This window comes from Diabrotica virgifera, chromosome 10, assembly GCF_917563875.1.
Source record: "Diabrotica virgifera virgifera chromosome 10, PGI_DIABVI_V3a".
Lineage (NCBI taxonomy): Eukaryota > Metazoa > Arthropoda > Insecta > Coleoptera > Chrysomelidae > Diabrotica > Diabrotica virgifera.
Genome location: NC_065452.1, coordinates 78,186,093 through 78,211,423, shown reverse-complemented (window position 1 = coordinate 78,211,423; position 25,331 = coordinate 78,186,093).

Here is a 25,331-nt window from a genome sequence, read left to right as displayed (position 1 = left end):
AACAAAGGGAACGTTTTTTGTGTCATCTTAGGAATTTAAAATGGTTCTGATTCGACAACATTTGTATATATATATATATATATATATATATATATATATATATATATATATATATATATATATATATATATATATATATATATATATATATATATATATATATATATATATATATATATATATAAAGGATGTTAAGTAAGCGAGTACAACTATAAACATAGAAAAGAAAAATCATTGGCAAATAACTCGCAATGTGAATGTGAATACAAAATTAACAATATAAAAAGATGGAATGCAACTGCAGACACGTGTTTCTGACTCATTAGTCGTCATCAGTACAGTATAGCCAAGTTAGAAGATAATAGTTTAACTTGGAAAAAAGATCACTACAGGAGCAATATTACCATTTGTGACAACAATGTCAGAAGACCCTGCCTTTCAGGGCGACGACCAACACAGTCACGGAGGTAAAGCTACCTGAGGAAAGAAAAGCCAAAACCTTATAAAATAAAGTATGTTAAGTAAGCGAGTACAACTATAAACATAGAAAAGAAAAATCATTGGCAAATAACTCGCAATGTGAATGTGAATACAAAATTAACAATATAAAAAGATGGAATGCAACTGCAGACACGTGTTTCTGACTCATTAGTCGTCATCAGTACAGTATAGCCAAGTTAGAAGATAATAGTTTAACTTGGAAAAAGATCACTACAGGAGCAATATTACCATTTGTGACAACAATGTCAGAAGACCCTGCCTTTCAGGGCGACGACCAACACAGTCACGGAGGTAAAGCTACCTGAGGAAAGAAAAGCCAAAACCTTATAAAATAAAGGATGTTAAGTAAGCGAGTACAACTATAAACATAGAAAAGAAAAATCATTGGCAAATAACTCGCAATGTGAATGTGAATACAAAATTAACAATATAAAAAGATGGAATGCAACTGCAGACACGTGTTTCTGACTCATTAGTCGTCATCAGTACAGTATAGCCAAGTTAGAAGATAATAGTTTAACTTGGAAAAAGATCACTACAGGAGCAATATTACCATTTGTGACAACAATGTCAGAAGACCCTGCCTTTCAGGGCGACGACCAACACAGTCACGGAGGTAAAGCTACCTGAGGAAAGAAAAGCCAAAACCTTATAAAATAAAGGATGTTAAGTAAGCGAGTACAACTATAAACATAGAAAAGAAAAATCATTGGCAAATAACTCGCAATGTGAATGTGAATACAAAATTAACAATATAAAAAGATGGAATGCAACTGCAGACACGTGTTTCTGACTCATTAGTCGTCATCAGTACAGTATAGCCAAGTTAGAAGATAATAGTTTAACTTGGAAAAAGATCACTACAGGAGCAATATTACCATTTGTGACAACAATGTCAGAAGACCCTGCCTTTCAGGGCGACGACCAACACAGTCACGGAGGTAAAGCTACCTGAGGAAAGAAAAGCCAAAACCTTATAAAATAAAGGATGTTAAGTAAGCGAGTACAACTATAAACATAGAAAAGAAAAATCATTGGCAAATAACTCGCAATGTGAATGTGAATACAAAATTAACAATATAAAAAGATGGAATGCAACTGCAGACACGTGTTTCTGACTCATTAGTCGTCATCAGTACAGTATAGCCAAGTTAGAAGATAATAGTTTAACTTGGAAAAAGATCACTACAGGAGCAATATTACCATTTGTGACAACAATGTCAGAAGACCCTGCCTTTCAGGGCGACGACCAACACAGTCACGGAGGTAAAGCTACCTGAGGAAAGAAAAGCCAAAACCTGGCTATACTGTACTGATGACGACTAATGAGTCAGAAACACGTGTCTGCAGTTGCATTCCATCTTTTTATATTGTTAATTTTGTATTCACATTCACATTGCGAGTTATTTGCCAATGATTTTTCTTTTCTATGTTTATAGTTGTACTCGCTTACTTAACATCCTTTATTTTATAAGGTTTTGGCTTTTCTTTCCTCAGGTAGCTTTACCTCCGTGACTGTGTTGGTCGTCGCCCTGAAAGGCAGGGTCTTCTGACATTGTTGTCACAAATGGTAATATTGCTCCTGTAGTGATCTTTTTCCAAGTTAAACTATTATCTTCTAACTTGGCTATACTGTACTGATGACAACTAATGAGTCAGAAACACGTGTCTGCAGTTGCATTCCATCTTTTTATATTGTTAATTTTGTATTCACATTCACATTGCGAGTTATTTGCCAATGATTTTTCTTTTCTATGTTTATAGTTGTACTCGCTTACTTAACATCCTTTATTTTATAAGGTTTTGGCTTTTCTTTCCTCAGGTAGCTTTACCTCCGTGACTGTGTTGGTCGTCGCCCTGAAAGGCAGGGTCTTCTGACATTGTTGTCACAAATGGTAATATTGCTCCTGTAGTGATCTTTTTCCAAGTTAAACTATTATCTTCTAACTTGGCTATACTGTACTGATGACGACTAATGAGTCAGAAACACGTGTCTGCAGTTGCATTCCATCTTTTTATATTGTTAATTTTGTATTCACATTCACATTGCGAGTTATTTGCCAATGATTTTTCTTTTCTATGTTTATAGTTGTACTCGCTTACTTAACATCCTTTATTTTATAAGGTTTTGGCTTTTCTTTCCTCAGGTAGCTTTACCTCCGTGACTGTGTTGGTCGTCGCCCTGAAAGGCAGGGTCTTCTGACATTGTTGTCACAAATGGTAATATTGCTCCTGTAGTGATCTTTTTCCAAGTTAAACTATTATTTTCTAACTTGGCTATACTGTACTGATGACGACTAATGAGTCAGAAACACGTGTCTGCAGTTGCATTCCATCTTTTTATATTGTTAATTTTGTATTCACATTCACATTGCGAGTTATTTGCCAATGATTTTTCTTTTCTATGTTTATAGTTGTACTCGCTTACTTAACATCCTTTATTTTATAAGGTTTTGGCTTTTCTTTCCTCAGGTAGCTTTACCTCCGTGACTGTGTTGGTCGTCGCCCTGAAAGGCAGGGTCTTCTGACATTGTTGTCACAAATGGTAATATTGCTCCTGTAGTGATCTTTTTCCAAGTTAAACTATTATCTTCTAACTTGGCTATACTGTACTGATGACGACTAATGAGTCAGAAACACGTGTCTGCAGTTGCATTCCATCTTTTTATATTGTTAATTTTGTATTCACATTCACATTGCGAGTTATTTGCCAATGATTTTTCTTTTCTATGTATATACATATATATATATATATATATATATATATATATATGTTACAGTTCAAGTTGATTATCCAGTTGGAGTTGACTCCAACTAGTTGGAGTCGACTCTAACGGCTGGTTTCAGTAAAAGTTGATTATAAATATAAAATGAAGATTTATATTCAACATTTACTAGTAAAAGTAGACTCCAACTAGTAAAAGTATACTCTTCCCAATGCCATTTAGTAAAAGTTGATTCTGATTCACACAAACAGCCGATTCTAGAAATTAAATTAATGTTACTGAATATGTTCAAATTAGTCTAGGCTGTGTCGTCGTCCCCGTTAGTGAAATTACTCCGATTCGAATTTTTTGCACAAACTTACTCAAAAAGAGGTCCTTATAACAAATCTACTGGGTGCCAGGCAGTACCTTGATCGATAAATTGTTTAAACAATTTTTTTAGACAAATTCACAAAAATAATTTTTTCACTTCGAACAATTTTTTTTTAGATCATTTGAGTTATTCTGAGCAAAAAAAGGTATTTTGTGATTTTTCTCTAAAATTAATTGTTGTCGAGTTATACGCGATTTAAAATTTGAAAAATGCAAAAATAGCCATTTTCAAGGCTTAATAACTCGGTTAAAATCCATTATTATGAAAGTCAGAAAGTGACCAAATCAAAGTTTATAGCCCCCTATACAAGATCCAGCAGAAATTTTTGTCACTATTTTATTACTAAGCTTTATCTTTAATTATTAACAATGAGCGCTAAGTGCGTATTAGGCGGCCGACAATGGTGAGTGCTAAAGAGATGCACCATTTGGGCCGTCCAATGGTGAATCTCACTCGCACTCACATTGACGGCCGCCTCAATACGCGCTTAGCGCTCATTGTTGATAATTAGAAATAATATCTCATTAATGAAATAATGACAAAAATTTCTTCAGGATCTTATAGAGGTAGCTTTAATCTTTGATTTTTTTAGTTTCTGACTTTCATAATATACAGTGAGCACGTAAAGGTTGGAATAAATTCATTTTCTCGCGAATGGACGATTTTAGAAAGAAATCCAGAAACAGGTCAATTTTTATTTTTAAATTACGACTTTTTGGCATATATACCATACTAGTGACGTCACCCATCTGGGCGTGATGACGTCATCGATGATTTTTTTAAATGGGAATAGGGGTCTTGTGATAGCTCATTTGAAAGGTAATTCAATTCTCTATTCAATAATATAACTAATAACGTAATTTTTTATACAGGTGCCCAATTTTTTTTATTTTTTTGATTAAATTTGCTGACATAAAAAGAAGAATGCAAGTAATTTATTTAATTCAAAATACATTTTACTGCTCTCATAAAACAGAATAAAATGTTTATTTGAAAAATAATCATTGCTTTTCGCTTAAATTAAATGTTCAAACTGTCAAGAGGAAGGTGGGTGGCTGCTTTAATACTGAATTTAAGCAAAAAACAATATTTTTATTTGTCAAATACACATTATTTCCTGTTTTCTGATAGGAGTAAAAAGTATTATGAGTGAAATAAATTACACACATTCTTCTTTTTGTCAAAAAATTTAATTCAAAAAAAATATTTTTTGGACACCCTGTATAAATAATAATGTTAATGTTTATATTACTGAATAGAAAATTGAATTACCTTTTAAATGAGCTATCACGTGACCCCTATTCTCATTTAAAAAAACGTAGATGACGTCATCACGCCCAGACGGGTGACGTCACTAGTATGATATATATGCCAAAAAGGCGCAATATAAAAATAAAAATGGACCTGTTTCGGGATTTTTTTTCCAAAATCGTCAATTCTCGAGAAAATGAATTTATTCCAACCTTTACGTGCTCACTGTATAATATCGTATAACTTTTTGCTTTTCGGACAGTTCCGGCGCCAATTACATATTTAACCCTGTTTCAAGTAACTAATGTCGATGTACACTAGCCCAGGGGGCCCGACGGCTTAACGTGCTCTCCGAGGCACGGTGAGTGGGCTCGTGTCATTATTGGAAATGAAAATGGTTTGTCTTTGGCAGGGCTCGAACCCACGTGCACTGGCGTATGAGGCCAGCGATTTTGCCGTTACTCCACGGCCGCTCGCTTAATATTTTCAAAGTTATATAAATTTAAAAAAAAATTATTACTTAAATGGAGCGGCGGATAAAACGGAACGGCGGATAAATGAAGGGCGGATAACCGAGACTCTACTGTATATTCTGTTCTGTATGATCCGCAAGAAAAGCTTTAGAATGTTATTTAATAGACTTATAAGGCGGAAGTCCTGGCATAATTTGGCATTATTCTTTTTAGGTAGTGGTATGAAGACTGATTCAAGCCATGTTTTAGGGATAGTCCCTGTATTGTAAACATTATTAAATAGTCCAAGAAGAAGGTCTAAGTTTTCTCGTTGATTAACTTCAACAGCTCAGCTGGTTTTTCATCCTACAGATTTGTTGTTTTTTAGTTGACGTAAAACATATTTCAGTTCGGACTTCAGTATTGGAAGACCTTCATCGTTTTCGGTATTTAATATAGGAGGTTCTCTGATGTGATAGAAGAGTTCCTTTATATAGTCTTCCCACATGTTTATTTGTTCTTCAGGGCTTGAAATCAGTTTGCCTTGATTAGATTATTTAGTCCTTGTAAATATGTCGTGCATGTGAATTCCTGAGTTTCTTATACAGATGGAAGTCATCATGTTTTTTATATAAGTTTTCGATTTCTTCACATTGTTCTGTTATCCATTTTTTTTGCAATTTTTATTTTTTGTTTAATGGTTCTATTTAATGCTTTGTACATTGCTTTGTGCTGTTTGAATTTTCTTCTTTTATCCATTAAATCCAATATTTCCTCTGTCATCCATCTTTGCTTCCGTGGTTGCTGTTTTGTGAGCATTTCAGTTGCCGTTGCAAGGGCGAGTCGGATTTCCTCCCGAAGGCGAAAGTTAAGGATGTTTAATTATATGAAAGTGTGCTAAAAAACAATGCGAAAAATTAAAAGCCATTTAAAATACATTGTTACTTCAGACACACTTTAAGCCCTTCATGTACTGCTATCTATATTTACAATTTTCACACAATAAAACCTTTACTTACATAATATGAGATAAAGTAGATAAAAATTATTTTTTTAAATTTAACAAAAATTGGTTAAACAATTTGTCGACCGCGGTACCGCGTGACACCCTGTGTATTTGTTATAAGGATTGTTATACGGATGTATTTCTTTGAGTAAGTTTGTGCAAAAAGTCGAATCAGAATAATTAACCTAACGGGGACGACGTTACAGACTCTACTAATAAGTAGTTAAAACGGTCAAGCAAGACAAAGAAACGCACACTCATCAAAAATGCACTTGAGATTCTCGTATAATCAACATTTACTGAATCGATCCAGGAAGAGTCAACTCCAACTAGTACAAGTTGATTTAAATTTTTAAAATCAACTTTTACTGCTCGTTTCAGTTGGAGTTGACTCCAACTAGTTGGAGTCGACTCTAACTGAGAATCAACTTGAACTGTAACATATATATATATATATATATATATATATATATATATATATATATATATATATATATATATATAAATGAGACCAGAAGGGAAGTCTTTGCTGACAATGTTATATAACAAGGTTGTATTCTTGGGGAATTCAGCAAATTTTATGTGAAAGAAAACACTTTTTACTTGATCCAAGCTTTCGTAAACTTTAATGAATCGTTTACATCATCAGGGTAGACTTTAATAAAAAACGATGGTAGTTTTTTTGGTATAGGACCTTATAAATTAATATACTCACAGTAAGTTGTAGTTGTTCACAAAAAGGTGTTGTAAAAAAGTTAATTAAAATCATAAAATGTCTCTTGAAGTTTAAAAAGTGATGGTTAAAATATTTTTTTACATTGATAACTACAATTGTTTTTTAAATTGTAAACAGTTTTTTAAAAAACAAAATATCACAGAATATATATACTATGACAGATCGGATTACACAAGTAAATAACAGGCAGGAAATATTAGAATGATTTATCATAAAAAATCGGTTTTTTCTACTCAGCCATGGTCTTGTTATTAATAAGTATTGAGTTAAGTCCAGTATGATTTGAACAAAAGTTATAATGTTGTAATCAAAGTCATTTGAGATTGATAGTAAGTTATTATTGTTAAGATATAGTTTTTTTTTTATTTTTTACAATTTAAAAAACAATTGTAGTTATCAATGTAAAAAAATATTTTAACCATCACTTTTTAAACTTCAAGAGACATTTTATGATTTTAATTAACTTTTTTACAACACCTTTTTGTGAACAACCACAACTTACTGTGAGTATATTAATTTATAAGGTCCTATACCAAAAAAACTACCATCGTTTTTTATTACAGTCTACCCTGATGATGTAAACGATTCATTAAAGTTTAAGAAAGCTTGGATCAAGTAAAAAGTGTTTTCTTTCACATAAAATTTGCTGAATTCCCCAAGAATACAACCTTGTTATAATATATATATATATATATATATATATATATATATATATATACATATATATTTTATGTCTATATATATATATATATATATAAATATATATATATATATATATATATATATATATATATATATATATATATATAACAAAATATGCACAAGATGGAATGCAACCATAGACACGTGTTTCTGACTTATTAGTCGTCATCAGTATGATATAGCTAAACCAATTGTGGAGCAATGCAACCAATTTGTGGCTATAATGTTAGAAGACCCTCAGGATTCGAGAGCAACAACTAACAAATCCACGGAGGAAGCTACAGCTACCTGAGGCAAGGAATGCCAAACGTTTAGAACGTTTTAAACAATATATATATATATATATATATATATATATATATATATATATATATATATATAAAATGTTGTTTATATATATATATATATATATATATATATATATATATATATATATATATATATATATATATATATATATATAAAACAAATGAAATAGAGAATGTGGAAAAATCCACTTACGAATAACTCACACATCCACTATTTCTGGCTGGGAAAAATTTTTCGAATAGAATCAAAGATCCAAACACCAGTTCTTAGAAATGTGTTTCGCCCTCTTCAACCTCCGTGGGCTCATCGGTAAAGATGAGAGGTTGAATATCTTTAGACACATTCCATCAAAAAAACAACATCCGAGACATAGACATAACAGGAGCGTAAATCTACGCCCAACCTGAAAATGACAGTCTCAAGTTTTAATTCCCTAATTACTTTAGAGTAAGTAAGTGTGTATATATATATATATACACACACGCAAAACTTATATGGAATCACCATGTATTTCAAAGTAATATTTATTTCTTTTGAAAAAACTTGTTATTGTTGCGAAGAATAAAGGTTTTTATTGAAACTAAACAAATATATAAGACAATCGGATAGTACAGCTCGGTACGGTATAGGTTATTTGCTTGAGTTGCAAATTGAACGAAAATAAATAAACTAACTTTTGCGTCCAAAAACGAAAATATGCCTCATGTGGGGTTATAGAACTTACAATGGGGAAAGATTATTGGTCTTGTGGAGAAAGTAATGTTCTCAGAGGGACATAGTTGTAGAGCTAGGCGTAATACAGGGCGTTCTGTCCAAAACGTATGCTAGGTAACAGGAACTAGGAAAGCTCAAAAATAAAGCAAGTGAAAGTCGCCAAAAGTAATAACGGCTCTCCTTGATCGTTTACTTGTCCAATCAGCTGGAAGATACCCAACAATTTCTCACCTGCAGCTCCAAAGGCAGCTTTTGGAAGCTACAGGTGTAACTGTTTCAGTTGAAACGATAAGAAGAAGAGTTCGTACCAAGAAGTATACAGCAGGAGACAGTTATGGGTTCCCGAGTTATCCAGGCAATACAAGATTGATCGTCTAAATTGGTGTCTTCACCACCAAAACTGGAACATTGGGAATTGACAAAATGTGCTATTTTCAAAAAAAGTCAGGATTTGTGTAAAACCAGATGACCCACGAAATCGTGTACTTAGAGATCGAGGAAGACAAGCAAGAACGAAAACTGTCAGATCTGTTCACAAATATACAAGGGGAAGTGTAATGTTCTGGAGAGGAATTGTGATCCGTAAAAAAACTCCTTTAATTTTCATCCAATCAACTTTAACTGCTCACAGGTATGTTGATAACCTGTAGTCAGGCTCTGGAGAGGTGCAACAGGAGAAAATTTAAATTTATTGCATGATAATGGACCTCTAAATACCATTAGAGTGACTACAGACATCATTGAAGCAGAAGGTATCCCTTGTTTGGAGTGGCCTGCTTGCTCACCCGAGCTTAGTCCTATAGAGTATTTGTGGGATATGCTTAAAAGAAAAATTAGAGCTCGCCAGGATAATCCACAAAACACCGCACTGCTAGTACAAGCTGCTCTTAAAGGATGGAGCAACCTACCACAACAAAATGTTGATAAAAAAACCTATACAGAAGTAAAAACTTCAAATTGTATTTTGGTGTAAAATCGTTTATTTAAAAACTATCTAAAAGTCATCCGCATGGATTGCAAAACGTTTTCATTCTGAACAGAACATCTTCAGTGCATCCCGCAAAGTAGTTGTAACTAGCACACCAATGAAGGTGGTAACTTCATAATATATGGCTTACATCAGTGTTTCCCAAACGGTGGGTCGCGACCCAGTACCGGGCCATGAAAGCAAAATGCCGGGTCGCCTCGCCTCGTCGCTTTAGATCTTCAAGTGAACATGAACATATTTTACACTGCGAAGTTCGTTGGCTATCAAGAGAGAATTTTTTAAAAAGGCCTATTGAATTAATGGAAGAAATTTCACTATTCTTAGGGCCGGCTGTTCGAACGCTAATCAACATTGATCACTATCAAATACTTAATTACTGTCACAACTGTCAATGTCAACTTTGGTTGGGTTGCCGAAAACATAATTATTGATGACAATTATGAAATTAGTTAATCAATTATGTTAATAATTGTTATGTTAATTGACTAACTAATCTCATAATTATAATTAACTATGTTTTCAGCAACCCAACCAAAGTTGATATTGACAGTTGTGACAGTAATTAAATATTTGATAGTGATCAATGTTGATTAGCGTTCGAACAACCGGCCCTTAGAACAACATCCACCAACGGCTATGGATGCAATATTTCAATTTAAAGACAGTTTTCATTATGTCAATTGGTTAATCAAGGTAGCCTATCTTTGTGGTATTTTTTATTACTTACTCGAACAATCTAAATATAACATTACAAGGTAGCAATTAACTGTATTTAAAGTACAAGAGAAGGTGCCCATGCACCACGCACCAAGCACCACGCACCAAGCAACACTCACCAAGCATTATGCACCACGCACCACGCCCCAAGCACCAAGCACCACACATCACGCACCAAGCACCACGCACCAATCACCACAAACCACGCTCCAAGCACCACGCCCTAAGCACCAAGCACCACGCACAACGCACCAAGCATCACGCACCACGCACCAAGCAACACGCACATCGCACCACGCACCTTGCACATTGCATCACGCACTTCGCACATCGCACCTCGCACATCGCCCCTCGCACTTCGCACCTTGCACCTCGCATATTGCACCTCGCATATTGCACCTCGCACCACGCACTTCGAACCACGCACCTCGCACCTCGGACCTCGAACCTCTCATTCACACACACACCAGTGTATGTAGTGAGTATGTAGTATGTAAATAGTGGGTAACGAAGGATTAACACAAAAATAACCGGGCCACGGAAAAATAAGTTTGGGAAACGCTGGCTTACATTATAAATTTTGATAAAATATTGTGACTACAAGTCGATGTTACAAGATTAAATTATGTATGTGCCTAAAGAGCAACATGCTTCCCTGCTCGAAAAAACTAGGTACTTGCCATTTGAATTATCACAGACCAACTCAATGTTGATAAATGTTGATAATTTCATTAGGAGAATGCCCACGCAAACTGAAGCTTGCGTAAGGACTAGAGGTGATGACACTGACTACCACAAAATACAAAAAAAAAATAAATAAAAAAAATTTAAACATTATTCGTTTTACATTGAAATTTTTTATGCTATTGACTTTAAAACAACTCCTTTAAATTTGTTTGTTAAATACTTTATTGTTTTATTTAATTGTTATGTATTTGTTATTAAATTGCTTTAAAATAAATATTGTTTGACTTCGTGTGTTCGTTTTTTTTAATTCGCACGAAATAGTAAGAAATGTCAGATGATTCCGTATAAGTTTGGGTGTATATATATATATATATATATATATATATATATATATATATATATATATATATATATAAAATGAATAATTTTGGGGAATGCAGTCAATGTGTTTTGGGCTGATTAGAAGAGAAACACTTTGAACTTTTGTCGAGCTTTTGGACAATTTATTTCCTTTATCAAGACAATCTAAAAATACAAAAGTTTAAATTTAGATGAAAACTAGAAAAATAACAACTTACTGCTCGTGGTTTACAAAATAACTAACATACTTATAAAAAACATAAAAATTCTTTCTAAAAAATATAAATTGTAAACGTAAATTAATTTTGAAATATGTCAAAAGGACATTAATCAAATGTAGTTAGACTACTTTAATAACTCGATAGATTGGGAACGAAGTTAGTTATCAGTGTATAAAATAATGATATAACAATATATATATATATATATATATATATATATATATATATATATATATATATATATATATATATATATATTGTTGTGATCTGCTTCTTATTTATTTTATATTGATTATTATTTATTTAATTAATCATTTAATTGTCGCAAATCATATATCAATATTGAATAAAAAATCTCAGGGTGCCTTTTAATATATAAAAAAAAAACCAAATTATCTTACGTTATATTTTTCTTCTCTCGTGGGTTCAGTATCTCTGAATTGATCCTAATCGGGATAAAATAGGGAAAAGAAATAAAGCAAACTATTAAAATAAAAATACAAAATTGTCTTTTATTTATCAAATTAATACTCTGAAAACTATCGAATCTAAAAAACCTGTGGACACAGATGTCCGAATGAAATTTATACCACTTAAAATTATTATCTTTACAAAAAAACAATTTTTCGGTTTGTTCCCGATGACTTTGGTGAAACAAATTAATCCAAACAAATTTATGTCTTCGCAATGTTACCTATATTTACTATTTATATTTTGAAATATTGGAACTTTAATTCATATGCTTTTTACTCAAAAATTTATTTCCCGAACATAAAAATCTCTTTCACATAAATTGACTGACCTTTTGTTTCCCTCACTCGGATGTCTTCTCTTGACCCCAAACAGCTTTCCCTCGTTGATTATGTTAAAGGCTACTCATCAAAGCCTCTCCGTTGTCCAGCTTCAAAACTGTCAGCATACCAGCATTAATTCTCCAACAAACCGTGTTTCTTTGACACGTTCTCGATTCAAACAAAACTCCAAAAATTGGCTGCTCTCCTTCTCACAATACTACAGAATCAAAGAGGTATTTCGTCTCGATTTGATCTGCCGCTCGTTCCACTTTTCAACACTATTCTCCACTATCAACCAACCACTGATATCTGCTAACTATCTACTCCACTTAACACGTCGAAAACCGCTTCTTCTCGCTGCCAACAACATAATGAATAATTTTTCAACCTCTCTCCATCATCCAATCCATCTTTTCCCCTTCCACATTCCAAGAATCAAAACATTGACTTTTCCATTTGACAAACAACAGTCACCCTCAAATTTGTTCCGACAATCCTAATTACTTTCGGAGAAACTCTCCCACATATACTCGTATTGAAATGAAGATATTAAAATTCCAACTTTCTTTTCAATTATCAATTTCGAGAAATATTGATAATTACCTATACAGTAAACAATTTTTTTCCATTTTAAATCTAAATACATAGTTCTTTTCACTTTAATTATTCACAAAAGTCTTTAATGGTTCCGCGGAAAGCTCGTTAAAAGAGAAATCTATTTACATCCTACCTAAATTCTAATAAATTTTAAAACAGCTCAATATACAGGGTGTATCAAATTTATGTGCCCGCGTTATTAAAAAAAATTTAATTTAATTTTTATTTTGCTTTTGATTGATAAAATGCAAACACAATAACATCCCCGCCTTGTTTTGAGATAAAATCAGTATTATTAAGTGCAACAAAAAAATTTGATTTTCTCTCGACAACAACACTTTTCTCTTGTTATCATATTATCCTAACCTAATTCTCTTATTCTACCTTAAATTTTATGCATTTGTCTTTATTCGTGGTATTTGTACACATCATGGATATTGTAAACTCCTCGTATCTTTTCTGAATCCACATGCCTCAGGACATAACTGTTTATTCCATTTTCATTGTGCACGATGTATGGACCCTCGAAAATAGGCATTAGTTTTGCGCAAACGTCCCCAGTGAGATTTGATACTCGTAATGCCCTTACCAGCACCTTTTCTCCCTTCTTAAAAGTCACTGGGCGTCGTCTCCTATTATGATTTTGTCTTTGGAGATATTTTTCATTACTGCGCTGCAGCCTCCTTTGCACAATTTCCAAGACTCGTTGGTATTCCCTCTGCTCAGGTTCTTCCCATGGCCGTAATGGCATAACACCCTTCATGATATATTCCGGAGTCTCTTTTGTCACCGTACTTGGAATCGTGTTTAAGTAGTTTTCTATGTCTGCCACTTTCCTGTCCCATCGTCTATGTTGTCCATTTGCAGCAATGCGAAGGAATTTCGTAGTCTCCTGTATAAAACGCTCTGAAGGATTACTTTGAGGATGTCGGATACTGACGAAATTTGTCCCTATTCCCCTGTCTTGAAGCTGTCCCTTGAAACGCTCACTCCGGAAATACGTCGCATTGTCTAAAAGAATTCTTCTTGGTGTTCCTACGGTGGCTATAAAATTGTCAATTTTTCTCATTATTTCTTCCCCCTTTGTTGTACGGCAACTGTATAACTTTACGTATTTTGAAAAAATATCAACCATCACCAAAATATGCTTGTTCCTTTGCGTGGTCATTATCAGGTCACTTAACATATCTATTGCCACAATATCCAATTTTTGACGGGATACAATATTTTTAGCAATATTTTCATTTCTGAAATTTCTGCTTTTATATTTTTGACATATTTCGCATTTTTGGGTCACTTCTTTGGCAATCCGGTAATCCTTTCGACAGATATAGTTTTCTCGAAAAACCAGCCATACCTTCCTGCTACCGATATGCCCATTGTCATTGTGTAATTTTTGTATGATCCTCTCTGCCAATGTCTGTGTTACCAAATATAGTTCCTTTCCATCGATTCTTTTGAAGAATATGTCATTTTCTCTCTCCGCTCTTCTTTTTTCTTTTTCCTCCAGTTCTTCTTGATTTATTCTTATTTCGTTTAACGAAAATAAACCTTCCTCTTGTGTCAAGATATTTAGTCCCACCTGAAAAACAATTCCTTCCTTTTTTCCAGTGTCTTCATCACGTGTGAGAGCGTCGGCTATAATGTTGTCTTTTCCTTTTATGTATCGAAACTCAAAATCATACTCCTGCAGCAACAAAATTCCTCGATGTATACGATTGTTAACCAGTCGATTTTTCATGATATGCACTAAAGCTGCGTGATCTGTTTCAATTGTAAATTTTGCTCCCAATAGATAAAACCTTAACTTATTTACACAAAAAAGTACGCTAGCAAACTCTAATTCAGTCACACTGTATTTTCTTTCGTGTGTTTTTGTCACCCGGGAAATAAAACAAATTGGCACTTCTTGATTGTTCTGTATCTGCGACAAAACTCCCGCGAATTTTTGGATGGACGCATCAGTTCGTAATATGAAAGGTAAATTGTACATGGGATGATATATTTTAGTTCCTTTCGAGAATTCTTCTTTTAATATTTGGAAAGCTTTCTCTTGTTCTTCTTTCCAATTCCATTTAACACCTTTTTTCAATAATTTTATCAATGGAATCTCCTTCTGGCTTAAATCAGGAATTAGTTTTTTGAAATAGTTGATCGTACCAAGAAAACCTCTCGATGTTTTTAAATTCGTTGGCCTTGGGTATTCATCTATGAGTTTTATCCGGTCCTCGGCTAAACTAACTGTTTTTGTTTCCAATTTAAAACCCAAATATGTCACTTCTTTTTGAAAAAATTGACATTTTTCAATATTCAATTTTAATCCGGCCTTGTCCAGCTCTTCTAATATAATTTTTATGTGTTTTAAATGACTCGATTTATCTGGTGAAAAGATTAGTAAGTCGTCAATGTAGTGTACTATAAAATCCTCATACCTGTTTAATATTGTATGCAGAGCTCTTACCAGTGCTGCACAAGCACTTTGTAACCCAAAAGGCACTACTTTAAATCGGTACACAATACCATCGATCGAAAAAGCGGTGTAGTTTCTACAATTTTCTGCTAAATGTATCAACCAAAAACTATGTTTTAAGTCAATTTTAGAAAAAATATGTGATCCTGTAATTCTCCCAAAAATAGCCTCGATGTTGAGAGGTGATTCATATTGAGATACCGTGTGTTGATTTATATTCCGGGCATCCAAACAGTCTCAATTCTCCACTGCTTTTTTTAACAATCACGATTGGGTTGATATACGGAGAGTCACATCTCTCTATGATTTGATTTTCTAACATTTCATTGATTTCTCCTTTCACCTCCTGTCGGTACTTATATGGGATGGGGTAAGTTTTCGATCGAAAATTTCCTAAGTCTTTCACCTCAAATGAATGTTCATACTTTTTGGCTACTCTGTTTTCTTCATTTATTAAATTTTCATACTCCCTCAATATTTCACGCAGTTCCTTCTCCTTTTCTTCTCCACATATCAATTTTATTTCTTTCTCCTCCGATTCTTTACACATGTTTATTGTGTATTCTGCATCCTCCATTTTGCATACTTCTTCGTCAAATACCACAGTTTCCATGATATCTTTTTCGTTCTCTTTTTCTAATCTGATCTCTTTTTCTTCTGGGCTCATCTCTTTTTTCGAGGAATCCCAATCTTCATTTTCTTGTGACAATCTTTCTTCTTCTTTTTCTTCTGTTGGGCTCATCTCTTCTTTTGAGGAATCCCAAGCTTCATTTTCATTTGTCAATCTTTTTTCTTCTTTTTCTTCTTCTGGGCTCATCTCTTTTTTCGAGGAATCCCGAGCTTCATTGTTTTTACTTATCTTCTCCTTCTTTCTTTTCTTCTTTTTCTGTCCTTGCTTAATTGCCAAATTCATTTCCACCGTTTGTTTTTTGTCTGCATTATCCTTTTTCCGTTTCTCATGTTCCTTGTCCATTTCCAGAATGTTAGGTTCTTCTTCTTTTCCATCTGTGATTTTCATCGTGTTATTTTTGAAATCTATCACCACATGTTTTTCTGACAATTCATCCACTCCTACGATCATATCATGCATCATGTTTGGCATTATAACACATTGAAGTGCATAAAATTTCTTCCCCAATCGAACCCTTATTCGTATTCCTTCATTTATTGTTGCCAAAGTCCGTTTATTTGCGCCCACTAAATTTACCCTGGGAATTTTGTAAATCAAATTCATCAAATCAACCTCTTCTATTACTTTCCTGTTAATCAAAGTAATTTCTGAACCAGTATCAATCATAATTTTAATCGGTTTCTCATTTATAAAACCATCTACTAATTTTAAATTAGATCCACTTCCTTTATCATTATTTCCTGCTAATTTAATAAATTCCTTCGGGTGACAAAAAATTCCTGTTTGCTCTTTTGTTTTTAGTGAGCGCTTTCGTGAAAAGACGCTTGCTGTTCTTCTTCGCTTCTTCTTCCGTCGCTTTGTCTCTCATCCTCATATTCATATATTTGCGTGTTGTTTACCGCTCTTCTGTTTTCTCTTTGTCTGTCGGACCCGTATCGGTTTCCACGATTTTCCTGTTGATTCCTTCTATTATCATTTCTGTCCTCTTGATTTGTGCGGGTGTTATTTCTATTCTGGTTTTCTCGATATCTGTCTTCGTTCCATTGCCGATTTCTTTGTTCATAGTTTCCTCTTCCGTTGTCTCTATTTTCGTTTTCTCTTCTTGTATAATCTCTCCTAAAGTTCTGTCTTCTATCTCTATAGTCTCGATTTTCGCGTTGTCTATAATTATCTTGCGATCTTCTTATTTCTCTTTCTCTCATTTTTGCTTCTCGTATTTGTAAGAATTGGCACAAATTGTCGATACCTTTGTAGTTTTGTAAAGTTATGTGATCTTCTAAGGTATCTTCAAAATGTCTGGCTATCAGTTCTACTAGCTGTTCGGAAGAATAATTGTACTGTAGATGTTTTGCATTATTATATAATTGTAGTGCATATGTTTTCTCTGAAATACCCATTCTTTCATGGTACCTCCCATTTTGCAATTCCTTGTTTATTTCTAGCTGTTGTATTTTTCCCCAGAAATAACTCAGGAACTTTTGTTCGAATTTATGCCAATTGTCCAATTCTTCTTCTTTGCTATCGAACCATAAACTTGCCTCATCTTTAAGATGGTTCCTTATCGTTTCTTTGGCTGTCTCGAAATTACCGATGTGTCGTATTTTCTTTTTCAAATTGTTTATGAAAATTACTGGGTGTAATTTTTTTACATCCCCGCCAAATCTTATTTTCACATCCTCTGTACTATGGATAATCGTTTCCCTTCTTTCTCCGGAATGTTGTTGATTTCTGATATCATCAATTAGTTTTTCATTATTTCTGAATCTTTCTTCTGTTTCTTTCTTATCTTCTTGCAAAGCATTTTCAAATTTGGTTTCCAAATTCTCTAGTTCCTTTTTTTGGCAATTGTTTATCTCCTTCATTTTGATTTTGATTTCTTTAATCTCTATCTCTTGTTCTCCCATCTCGTTCTTGATCGTTGTCAAACATCCTTTTACTTCCTTTTCATACTTTTCTATGCGTTCCTCCATTTTCTTGTTGTTCTCTTCTATTGATTGTTTCATTTTTTGTTGTGTTTCATCCATTTTTTGTTGTGTTTCATCCATTTTTTGATCCACTTTATCCATTTTCTTCGATGTTTCTTCCTGATTTTTATCCATTGCTTGTTTTGTTTCCTCCTGATTTTTATCCATTGCTAGTTTTGTTTCATCCTGATTTTTATCCATTGCTAATTTTGTTTCTCTTTGATTGTCATCCAGTTTTTGTGACTGGAGTTGCATCAGTTGTAATAGTTTATCTATTCCTGATAATTCCTGATAATTCCTGATTTTCTGATGCCATGATTGTTGTTTCGAAAATGTCTTCTTGTTCTATAAGTTCTTCTTGTTCCAAATGTTCTTCTTGTTTTTTATTTTCTTTGCTTTTGCTTCTGGTTGTTATCGACATGTAGTTAAAATTTATCCCCGCCTAATATGAAATTCGAAAATACCTTGTATGCTGTCGAGACGAAAATTTTTCTCTCCCCAAATATAATCACTTTATCCCACAAATTTTTAAATATTTCAAATCTCAAATCAATCAAAAATAAAATAAATATGTAAAAACTGTACCTAGATAAAAAATTAAGTCACACAAATATTTCAAAAATTTTAAATATATCAACTTTTTCCGACGGGCAAATAAATTTTCCTTCACCTGTTTTTCCGTTTCCTATTCCCTTCAAATTCACAACCAGAGATAATTTAATGCCCTAACGTTGGCTCGCCATGTTGTTGTGATCTGCTTCTTATTTATTTTATATTGATTATTATTTATTTAATTAATCATTTAATTGTCGCAAATCATATATCAAAATTGAATAAAAAATCTCAGGGTGCCTTTTAATATATAAAAAAAAACCAAATTATCTTACGTTATATTTTTCTTCTATCGTGGGTTCAGTATCTCTGAATTGATCCTAATCGGGATAAAATAGGGAAAAGAAATAAAGCAAACTATTAAAATAAAAATACAGAATTGTCTTTTATTTATCAAATTAATACTCTGAAAACTATCGATTTTAAAAAACCTGTGGACACAGATGTCCGAATGAAATTTATACCACTTAAAATTATTATCTTTACAAAAAAACAATTTATCGGTTTGTTCCCGATGACTTTGGTAAAACAAATTAATCCAAACAAATTTATGTCTTCGCAAGGTTACCTATATTTACTATTTATATTTTGAAATATTGGAACTTTAATTCATATGCTTTTTACTCAAAAATTTATTTCCCGAACATAAAAATCTCTTTCACATAAATTCACTGACCTTTTGCTTCCCTCACTCGGATGTCTTCTCTTGACCCCAAACAGCTTTCCCTCGTTGATTATGTTAAAGGCTACTCATCAAAGCCTCTCTCCGTTGTCCAGCTTCAAAACTGTCAGCATACCAGCATTAATTCTCCAACAAACCGTGTTTCTTTGACACGTTCTCGATTCAAACAAAACTCCAAAAATTCGCTGCTCTCCTTCTCACAATACTACAGAATCAAAGAGGTATTTCGTCTCAATTTGATCTGTCGCTCGTTCCACTTTTCAACACTATTCTCCACTATCAACCAACCACTGATATCTGCTAACTATCTACTCCACTTAACACGTCGAAAACCGCTTCTTCTCGTTGCCAACAACATAATGAATAATTTTTAAACCTCTCTTCATCATCCAATCCATCTTTTCCCCTTCCACATTCCAAGAATCAAAACATTGACTTTTCCATTTGACAAACAACAGTCACCCTCAAATTTGTTCCGACAATCCTAATTACTTTCGGAGAAACTCTCCCACATATACTCCTATTGAAATGAAGATATTAAAATTCCAACTTTCTTTTCAATTATCAATTTCGAGAAATATTGATAATTACCTATACAGTAAACAATTTTTTTCCATTTTAAATCTAAATACATAGTTCTTTTCACTTTAATTATTCACAAAAGTCTTTAATGGTTCAGCGGAAAGCTCGTTAAAAGAGAAATCTATTTACATCCTAACTAAATTCTAATAAATTTTAAAACAGCTCAATATACAGGGTGTATCAAATTTATGTGCCCGCGTTATTAAAAAAAATTTAATTTAATTTTTATTTTGCTTTTGAATGATAAAATGCAAACACAATAATATATATATATATATATATATATATATATATATATATATATATATATATATATATATATATATATATATATATATATATATATATATATATATATATATATATAATGAATAATTTTGGGGAATGCAGTCAATGTGTTTTGGGCTCATTAGAAGTGAAACACTTTGAACTTTTGTCGAGCTTTCGGACAATTTATTTCCTTTATCAAGACAATCTAAAAATACAAATGTTTAAATTTAGATGAAAACTAGAAAAAAAAAACTTACTGCTCGTGGTTTACAAAATAACTAACATACTTATAAAAAACATAAAAATTCTTTCTAAAAAATATAAATTGTAAACGTAAATTAATTTTGAAATATGTCAAAAGGACATTAATCAAATGTAGTTAGACTACTTTAATAACTCGATAGATTGGGAAAGAAGTTAATTAACAGTGTATAAAATAATGATAAGATAAAAAAAAACAGAATATGTAAACTATCACATAGGGATTTTATTAATAGTGACCTCACAAAATTAAGAGAAATTTTACTAGAAAATGGATATCCTAGGGGTTTATTAAATAAATTAATTTTTAGCACTAATTATAATAGAACACTGCAGGCAGATATCAATGAACAAGGAACAGAGATAGAAAGTATACCTACCTCATCTTATTTTTCTTTACCATACATACCATCTTTAACACCAAAATTAATTAAGTTATTTAAACAAAATAAAAACATTAAAATTGCTACTAAAAATGTCAAAACTTTGAACAGTCTTTATACCAGAACTAAGACTCCGCTAAAAATTATAGAGAGTTCTAATGTTATTTACTTCATACCTTGTAGTACTTGTGGTAAACGTTACATCGGACAGACTTCACGTAACCTATCTCTTAGACTAACGTCTCATAAAAGTGATATCAAGAGAAATATCCCTTCTTGTGCATTGGCAGAGCATGTTATTAATGAGGATCATGTTTTCATTTATCAAGAAGCAACAATTTTGGAAAGAGAAGTAAATTTACGTAAAAGAGAATTTAAAGAAATGGTTTGGATAAAAAATCAAATTGTATTAATAAGAGATCTGATATCAATAATCTAAGCATTATTTATAATAACATTTTGGCTTTGACTAACTAACTTTGACTGTAATTTTTACTAACTTTGACTTTAATTTTGAGATCTGATATTACTAAATTATGCATTTTATAAACAATTTGGTCTTATTAATTTTTAAAATTTCACTAAATAGTATCAAAAGAAAAATATTTATAACATTCTAAATCAACTTGTTTTACATTACTATCAGTTTTTTTTTACTAATAATTATAACTTAAAAATTGCTTACATCTTATCATTATTTTATACACTGTTAACTAACTTCTTTCCCAATCTATCGAGTTATTAAAGTAGTCTAACTACATTTGATTAATGTCCTTTTGACATATTTCAAAATTAATTTAGGTTTACAATTTATATTTTTTAGAAAGAATTTTTATGTTTTTTATAAGTATGTTAGTTATTTTGTAAACCACGATCAGTAAGTTTTTTTTTTCTAGTTTTCATCTAAATTTAAACATTTGTATTTTTAGATTGTCTTGATAAAGGAAATAAATTGTCCGAAAGCTCGACAAAAGTTCAAAGTGTTTCACTTCTAATCAGACCAAAACACATTGCATTCCCCAAAATTATTCATTTTGTATTATTAACAGTCACTATATATTAATAATCATGTAAAACTATATAGAGTTTTTTCAGTTTACTTCAAGCAGCAGCGAGAAGCGGAACTACCTGACTTGATAATGGCAAGTGAGATCTTGCCGAAACGTCGTCAAAATAATGGTTTTTCTCAAAACCAAAATTATTCAACGCGGAGTCAAACCCGGAAAACAACAGAAAGCATATATATGAGAATATTTCTACTTTTCGGTGAATTTTGTGGGGAGGGTCCTCGGATTTTCTTCAACTTTTAGTATGTTATTGGACCTATTGAAAAAACGTTATCCTGAGAGTAACAGCCCCCTAGGGGCCTTAGAGCCCTAGGTAGGGCCCGTCAAAGACCCAAAAAAGGTCATTTTTACCATATATTTGACAGGCTGTATATCGACTCCCAGTAAACCGATTTTAACTCACCAAACGTCATTTTCTTTGTAATTTTAAGTAGTTTTCTCAGTGACATTTTCAAGTCTCTAATTGATAACCCTGATTTTTGGGACAATTTTAAGTAACGCTAAAAATTTCAAAAAATTGCTATTTTCAAAAATTTGTTAAAAATCTAATTTTAATCAGATTTTCATTTTCTGGACGGCAGTTTAAAGGTAATAAAACGGTCTTCACAACAATATTTCAAGAGTTAAAATCCGTTCAGTAGAAGCGGAGGTACAGCAGATTGAAACTGGACATTTTTGTAAAAATCGCGTTTTTACGCATTTTCAAAGTGCTGACAACTTTTGGGGTATATATTAAATTATACAAAATTTTTTTTAGAAGTAGCTTTTTATATAGATAATAACTTCACATTGGAGATTTTCTTGGCCCGGGCCTCTATCTACCTTATATGACCCTCTAAAAATGAGTATTTTGTTACTCAAATGTGGTGACTTAACAAACAACTCACGGCCTATTTCTATCAATCAGAGAGCCAGAAGACTTTATCTATTACGGATAATAAAAGTAGACATCAAAACCTTTTATTTGAGGGCTCACACAAACTTCTAGGTAGCCTAGAAATACAGTTATGATATTTCAAAGTCCTAACTAAAATCAAAGTATCAATTCTGTGAACGCTACTTTTATAGACTGAGAGCCGCTATGGGTGAAATTTGCTAATTATTTTAGGCACGATAAGAGGCCATAACTTCAACAGTAGAACCTAAAAGAAAACGTATGAACACTATCCCGTCACTTTTTAGAGGCCCATACCTCGACAGTGGCGCATCAAACTTTCCACTTATTAAAGGGATAAATAAATTAAAAGGTACCCTTCCTTACTCCCAGAATTCAATTTTGTTATCTTTTAAAGTTCTACGTTAGTAAAAAATAAAACTCAGTGTAATTTTAACTCACCACCCCCATCCCCCTTCCCCCACCACCAAAGAATCCAAAAAACTGTTTTTTAGGGGATTTTTGGTGATTTTCCCTATTTTATGGACTTCAAAATAGATTAAATTAATGTTTTTTTAGGTCATATGTAAATTGAAGTAACTGTGTCCTGTAGAATATTTAGAAATTGGAGAAATACGTTGAAACCCCCAAAAACCCCCTCGAAAAACACTTTTTTGGATTTTTGAAGATGGAGAACCTTACGGAAACTTCTGAAATAAATTAGAAAAAACATTTGATAATGCATTTGATAAAATACATAAGATTAAAACAAAATAGTCCAACAGCCATCCCCAAAAAAAAGGTTTCCGTTTGAAAGTTTATAAAAATAAAAAAATATTTTTTTTAGCTTATGTCACTTAACCTACGTGTCTATAAAAAATAGACATGTTTTGTAAAAGCCACAACTATGCGTGTGAATTTTTTGAAATTTTAAAATTGATTATATCCCACCTAAAAAAAATAACAACCAGAAATGAAGTTATTGATGGTGGGGGTAGGGAGACAGGGGAGGCGGGTTGAAATTACACGGAGTCTTACTTTTGAATCACGTATAACTTTAAAAAATAAAAAATAAATAATTCTGGGAGTGAGGGAGGGTACCTTTTAATTTATTTATCCCCTCCATAAGTGGAAAGTTTGATGCGCCACTGTCGAGGTATGTGCCTCTAAAAAGTGACCGCACAGTGTTCATAGCTTTTCTTTTAGGTTTTACTATTTAAGTTATAGGCTCTTATCGTGCTTAAAATAACTAGCAAATTTCATCTATAGCGGCTCTTAGCCCGGCCGCACATCAAAGAAACATGAAACGTAAATTACGTTTCATGGAAATAAACCACTGCTAAACAAATATATATCCGGCCATTTATGAGACTCTCCGAAAATAAAAATGTGTCATGAGCATGAATCACACTCGTTTCATTAGTAGGCGGACTTTGAGATTTTTTTAGCAGTGTTTTCTTTTCATGAAACATGTTTTTCGTTTCATGTTTCATGTTTTTCGTTTCATGTTTCTTTGGTGTGCGGCTTGGCTAAGTCTTTAAAAGTTGCGTTCACAGAATTGATACTTTGATTTTAGTTAAGATTTTGAAATATCATAACTTTACTTCTAGGCTACCTAGAAGTTTGTATGACCCCTTAAATAAAAGGTTTTAATCTCCAATTTTATAATCTGTAATAGATAGTCTTCAGGCTATCTGATTGATAGAAATAAGACGTAAGTTGTTTGTTAAGTTGCCTCATTTGAGTAACAAAATACTCATTTTTAGAGGGTTATATAAGGTAGATAGAGGCTCGGGCCAAGAAAATCTCCAATGAAACATTATTTATATAAAAAACTACCTGTAAAAAAATTTTTGTACAATTTAATGTATACCCCAAAAGGTGCCAGCACTTTGAAAATGCGTAAAAACGCGATTTTTACAAAAATGTCCAGTTTCAATCTGTTTTATCTCCACTTCTACTGAACGGATTTTAACTCACGAAATACCATTTTAAAGGCCGTTTTAATACCTTTCAATTGCGGTCCAGAAAATGAAAATCGGATTAAAATAAATTAGATTTTTGACAAATTTTTGAAAATAGTGATATTTTGAAATTTTTAGCGTTACTTAAAATGGTCCCGAAAATTAGGCATATCGACTAGAGACTTGAAATTGTCACTGAAAAAATTAATTAAAATTACAAAGAAAATGACGTTTGGCGAGTTAAAATCGGTTAACAGGGAATCGATATACAGCCTGTCAAATATATGGTAAAAACGACCTTTTTTGGGTCTTTGACGGGCCCTACCTAGGGCTCGAAGGCCCCTAGGGGGCTGTAACTCTCAGGATAACGTTTTTTCAATGGGTCCAATAACATACTAAAATTTGAAGAACATCCGAGGACCCTCCCCACAAAATTC